Source organism: Lacerta agilis, chromosome 15 (assembly GCF_009819535.1).
Source record: "Lacerta agilis isolate rLacAgi1 chromosome 15, rLacAgi1.pri, whole genome shotgun sequence".
In the NCBI taxonomy this organism is placed as follows: domain Eukaryota; kingdom Metazoa; phylum Chordata; class Lepidosauria; order Squamata; family Lacertidae; genus Lacerta; species Lacerta agilis.
The window spans coordinates 11649330-11656120 of NC_046326.1; positions in this window are offsets into that span (position 1 = coordinate 11649330).

Below are 6791 nucleotides of genomic sequence, written 5' to 3' on the forward strand. Positions count from 1 at the left end.
TGATTATCCTCCTCCCTTTTCGTGCAGATGTTGTATTTCCATAAGCCTGACATACAGCAATTGTTGATTAGCATGATTCAGGTCAATCTTATTGCCAGTCAGGAAGGGCTTTGGGCGAAGCTGGAGTGTATCCATTTTAATCAGCAATCCTATTTTCCTAACTCCTAGAAGGAATCAAAATAAAGACAAGAATAAAAATGCTCTAATTTTTCATATAGTGCAATAGATTGCCCTGCATCTATGATTGCATTCATAGGAGGTGGGTGCAGCTGCTGGCTGAAGTAGTGTTGGAAAAGATGTTCAGAGAAAATATGCAGCAGCAACAGTCATGGAAGCTGTTTGAAAGGAAGAGGGATCAAACTGTTTCTAGCATCTATGAATCCTAGAACGGTAGAGTTGGAAGGGACCCTGAGAGTCTTCTAGTCCAACCCTGTGCAATGCAGGAATCTCAACTAAATCATACATGACAGAAGGCTATCCAACCTATGCTTAAAATACTTCCAAGGAAGGCAAGTCCACCATCTCCCAAAGGAGTGCATTTCACTTTCAAATAGTTCTTACTGTCAACCGGTCTGTAGTTTCCTGGGTCTTCCTTTCCCCCACTTTTGAAGATGGGGATAACATTTCCTGGCCTCCAGTCCACAGGGACCTCACCTGTTCTCCAGGAATTCTCAAAGATTATAGACAGAGGCTCAGAGATCACATCTGCAAGCTCCTTTAGCCCTTGAGTGCAGCTCCTGCCTTGCATTGTTTATTCTGTTATCACCAGGCTGGGCATCAATTTCCTTTTGGGTGAAGAGAGGCAAAGCAGATGTTAGGCAGTTCACCTTCTTCCAGTCAATAGCATTTCTCCATCTTCTCCACACAAGGGACCTACTACTTGCTTGCTCTTTCTCTTGCTTCAAACATAGCCAAAGAAACCTTTTTATTGCTTTTAACCTTTCTTGCAAACCTGAGATCATTTTGAGCTTTGGCCTGCCTGACCTTTTCCCTGAAACTGTTGTCTACTTGTGTATACTCTTCCTTTGTGATTTCTCCTTTCTTCCATTTCTTATACATGCCCTTCTTACATCTCAGCTCATCTGTAAGCTCCTTATGCAGCCACACCAGTTTAGGTGCCTATTTTTCCTTCTTGTTGTAATTGTCTTCATTTGTGCCTTCAATATTTCACATTTAAGAAACTCCTATCCAGCTTAGACTTGCTTCTCTTTGAGTATTTCTGACCATGATTTCACTCAGTAAAAAGTTTCTGAAACCAACCTTCTTAAAGTCCAGAGTGCATGTCTGACTACATTCAGCTTTGCCTTGCTTTTGTAAAAAATAAACCCAAGAGAACATGATCACTTCTTCCCAAGGTTTCCAGTACTTTCAGTTTATTGATCAGTTCCTCCCTTTTGGTGAGGACCAGATCCAAGAGAGATGATTCCCTTGTTGCTTCTTCCACCTTCTGGGAAATGAAACTGACAGTGAGGCAATGGATGAATTTGTTGGTCCTTACATTCTTGGCAAAGTGTAAGTTCCAACAGATACTGGGGTAGTTGAAGTCTCCCATGACTACTATATTTACCCTTTTTAAATGTTTGCTAATCTGCTGTAGGAATGCATCACCCAAGTCCTTAGTATATAGGCTTAGAGGTCTATAGCAGACACCCACAGCAACGTCACACTTGTTTCCCTTTTCTACAGTTTTTACCTATATATTCTGAATCTGCCCTCAGTGCTCCAAGTCATGGATCTCTTCACAAGTGGACACATCATTTACGTATAATGCTACTCCTCCTCCCTTCCTGTTTGATCTACCGGTATTCCTTTTGAATAGGTTACACCCCTCAATGTCTACATTCCATTCATGAGTCTCATCTCACCAAGTTTCAGCAATGCCTATTGGTCATGTTTGTTACCCTGTATTAATAGCTGAAATTCTTCCAACCTGTTTCCCATACTCTGTGCATTAGTATAGAGACAACTGAAACCATGAATTATTCTTCTGCACACTGCTGCCTCCCAAGGGAGTCACCTGCTAACACCACAGAACTGGGGTGGCAGAAATGATTCTGTTCACTGTACCTGAGGTCTGCAACTTCCTGTTCTCACTCCTCTGACTGAAAATCGGTGTCTGAAGTGAGGGCATGGAATCAATTTTGCTGCTCCAGAGACACAGCATGGTACCTGACAGTCCTGCTTTTTGTATCACATTCCCCCAGGGGTTCATCTCCTGCAGTGGGTGATGTTGGTTTGGGTGTAGGTTCTCTGACCAAGTTGGAAGGCGGCAGAATAAGAAACTGGTCTGTGGTCAGAGCTTTGTGTGTGCATGGCTCATGGGCTGTAGATACCACTCCTAATAGTGCTGGCAGTAGCCAGGGCTAGATGCTTGTGCAGTTCTTTTGGCCTGCCTTTCTGCAGCACTAGGTTGCTCCTTTGCTTCCTCTCTCCATCACCCTGCCTTGGGGGAGCCAAGTTGGCTGTGCTGTCCTGCTGCACAGATATAGTCCAAGCCTTCCACTATGACTAAAGCATATTCTACATTCCTAAACATATTTCCTCAAAAGCAAACCCCAGCAAGTTCACTGAAACTTATTCACAAGTAAATAGATTTGTTTACTATATTCTCACCTTGTTTTCCAGGTAATGATTGTGTCCCAAAATGGCTCACATCAATAAAAGAGAAAGGCCCTGCAATCAGAGTTATGAACTAAAAAGACAGGACACACAAGGAAACGGTAGAGGGAAATGAGTTTTTAAAAGCCAGAAAAATGTGTTGAGCTACAAGAATTTATATCCTGTTCAGGTCAGGCTGATCTTCCACTGCTGGTGTTCTTACTGGAATAGCAGCTGGTAGCTCTTGTCCCATAGGCTAATAGATGAGGCCAGAGAATTCATTCTTTTAATTCTGCAGGGCAACTGGCAATTGGAGAGGGATTTTTTCTGGCAGGAAGCTGGGAAGCAAGTTCCCTGGAGCCGCTCCCTCTTTGGTTAAAGGATCAGGCCAGATTGCTCTTTCCCTTGCCATGATATTAAGGAACCTTGCTTATGGAACTCTCTCCCATTGGAGTTATGTCCCATGTTGTGTTATGACATCAAGTACAAACTTATTTTTTCTTTAGACCATTGAGAGGACTGAATTAAAGAATTAATTTATCTGCTGATGGATTGCTTGTTTTATTTTATTTATGTTATGGCTTATATACTATATTTTAATGTAATGTTGTTTACCACCCTGGGAACCTTCAGGTGGGTTATAAATTCAGTAAATATTGATGTTCTTGCTGGGAGGCAGGAGGTGCAGCCTCCCAGTAGCTCTTGGTCCCCTGGTCAATGGGAAGAGGTCAGAGGGCCCTTAAGTTCTTCGGCACCAGAGCAACTGTCAGTAGAAATGAACATTATTTCTGGTAGGGGTGGGTGGATATGTGAAGAGAACAGTAACCTTACTTGCACACTTCCTTTAAAAGGATTCTGGTTAAAAATCTAGATTTAAAACAAAAACACAACTACAAACTCTAGCCAGGTCCATAAGTTAAGGGTTCAAATAAGATCTACTGGATCACAGCCAAAAGTGATCTAGTCAAACATTCTACTTTCCACAGTAGCCAACCTGATGCCTCACATCTCTTAAATCAGGAGTAGACAACTTAGTGCCCTCAAGATGTTGTTGGACTAGAACTCTCATCATCCCCAATAGTTGGTCATGCTGGTTGGAACTGATGGAGGTTGGTCCAATATCATCTGGAGAGCACTAGATCAGGGGTCGGCAAGATTTTTCAGCAGGGAGCTGGTCCAATGTCCCTCAAACCTTGTGGGGGACCAGGCGGCGGTGGCAGCGGAGGAACAATGAGCAGCACGCGAAAGGGCTCCGAAGAGGGGCTGCTTTTAAAGGCGGCTGCTCGAGCGATCACACTGCTGCTGCTGGCACCAATCAAAGCCCAGCCCCCTTCCTCCACAGGGCGGGGAGAAGCCAGGAGGCGGGAGGGTGGAGGCGCCGCTGCGGTGTATGTGGGGGTGGGGGTGGCGCAGCCCGAACGATCAGAATCAGATCCACGCCAATCCACGCGGCGATCCCTGGACCATCTACGGGCCAGATCCAGAAGGCAATTGGGCTGGATCCAGCCCCCAGGCCTTAGTTTGCCAACTCATGCACTAGAATAGATTAACTACCTCGTGATAGGAGCCAGAGTCAGGAGTAGTTCAGTAATAAAAACACCCAGTGTCAGTGAAGTTAACTCATTATTCAAAGAAACCAAACAGTGCAGGCCTAGTGATCACAGCGACTCTTCCCAGTAGGTCTTGCCCCAGTGAGTCAATTGCAAGGACTGAAGGCCCCTGCTTTCCCACTGCTCTCTAAGGCTCCTCCTCTGGGTCCTTCCCCAGTAGCTTAAGGCTCCATTGTCTTGTATCTCTTTGCTCTGGCCTCTTCATTTCTCTGCGTATTCTGGGAGACCTCTATCTCTCCTGCCTCTGATTCTGAACTGCTTTCTGCACCAGACTCTTCCTAATCACTAAACCCTGTTGCTTCTTCAGCTTCCAACACCTTCTCTTCCCAGTATGTCCCCTCTTTTCCCTCTGACCACTCATCATTGTCCCACCAGCAGTCCCTCCTCTGCATCCAGCTAGTCCAGGACACTCTGTCATTAACTCTGGAAGCCATAACTCAAATTTTGATGCCAGCTGGTTTTGTCCCATTAACAGCTGAATGACAAGCAGCTGTTTCTAGTATGGAGACAACATTGGGGGAAACTTCAGCTATGCAGTTGTCTGATGAACAGCTTTTCAAGACACAGAATGATGTGCACTGAAGGGCACAAACTAGGAGACCCAGGAGTTGGGCATCAGCTTATTGTTGTAGCCATGTCCAGCAAGTCACAATAACCCTTATCCCCTGCCTCACCCACATACTTTTATCCTTCAACCTGTGGACCAAACCAGGGCTAGTCAACGTGGTAATCTCCAGGTGTTTTGGACTACAATTCCCATCATCCCTGGCTGCTTGACATTCTGGCTGGGGCTGAGAGTTGCTCCACATTGACCATCCATAAAGTAAATTAATATGATATAGGTAGTCTTCCATAGTCACTCCAATCGGCCTGTCTATCACTTATGATTTTTCATTTTCAGCCTCCTGCTACTGTCTTTCAAGATTTGATTTTGATTTTATAATTTCCCTAAACCACCTATCCCCCCCCCAATGTCAATGTATATGAAATTTCAGCATAAATATATAAAGTTTACTTCAATCCTAACATCATGATGCAGCCTACTCACCAAAGGCCACAAACAGTTTTCATGGAAGAGGGGAGAAAGGAACCAGGAGCTATAGTCAAGGAGTGTCTTAAGTAATTCTCTTTTCTTTTCTCCTATTCCTGAATTAATTGTACTGTGATTTTCAAAAGACATGCAATTTACAAATGGTTGTTTATGCCACTGCCCTCTCCTAAGAATTCTGAAATAAGATTAGATGATAGATGGAAGAACCAATTCCATCCAAGAACATGAGCTTTGAAACTTCTGGTGGTAGTGTGTTAAACTGATGCCACTAGGTTTCGTTGTAAGGTTATTTTATTGTCACTTTGCTAATTTCAAAGTTTATGTGTTTGTTTTCATGATGTTATAAGCTGCTTCAAATATAACAAAGAAAAGCAAGATATAAGTACAGTGACATAAATAACGGCAAGTGCCAATGGAGCCAATGCAAGACAGACAGAATCCTACGTGCTTTGTGTTCAACGTGACTGTAAAAGGGTTTGATATATTAACTTACGTTAAAAGCCACAAAATCTGAATTACTGAAAACAAGTCTGAAGCATAAATAAGCATTTCACAGACTGCTATAAGTGGACAGAGCCAATTGAAAATGGATATCAACTGCAGCTGTATAGAATGAAATAGTCAATATGTCCCAGAATGACTTTGAAGCATCCATAACTCACTCCTGCGATTTTAAGGCAAATTTTTAGATCAGCTGCATCCTCCTAAACACCCCGTTGTTCAGAAGAATCAAACTATTGCAATAGTAGCAAAGAAACATTCTTGTTTCCCTACAGAGTAAGATCTGATAGTTTTTCTAATTGTGATGTCACCCTAAGCTAACTCATATGCAAAGCCTGTAACTTCATTAAAAGGAAAGCGCTGCATGTGTAAGATGAATCACTGTGTATTATGCTCCAACCAATCATAATAATGTCCAAGGGCAACATGGAGAATGATACATGATATGCAAATTCAAGTGGTGTAGGATAAAAAGCACTACTGTGTTTCCAACAGTGACAACAATTAATTGCTAGTGTGTGTGTGTGCTTGTATGTTACAATCAGAAGAAGAGGTCCCTTATTTCACCTCTACCTGCTTCATCAGAAAGCTTTGTTATTCAATTGGCCAAAGCTGCCTTGGGCGCTCAGATCACTGTTACTCATCTAAACTATAACAGATTATAAGTCAAATTACACTATTTCATTCTGGAAATGAACAAATAGTCCTAATTTAAATTGCAACACTGCTTTTCAATCAGCTGCTCTAGACAAATAATGAATTTTTCAAAAAGTAATTAACTGTTCACCTGATTTGCATTCCTCATTCACTTTGGACCACTTGGATTATCAAGAGTCCTTCTAATTTTGTTCTTATTATCTCTCTAACAGGGAGATTGTCATAAGGCAAACAGGAGGATTTGTCCATCATGAACCTTGCTTAGAACAAACATAACTAGCAAAATACAGGATAGAATTACATTTTGATGTGCTGCAAATTGTAAAAGAGATGAAGAGAGACAGAGAGCCAGACAGACAGATAGACACACACTG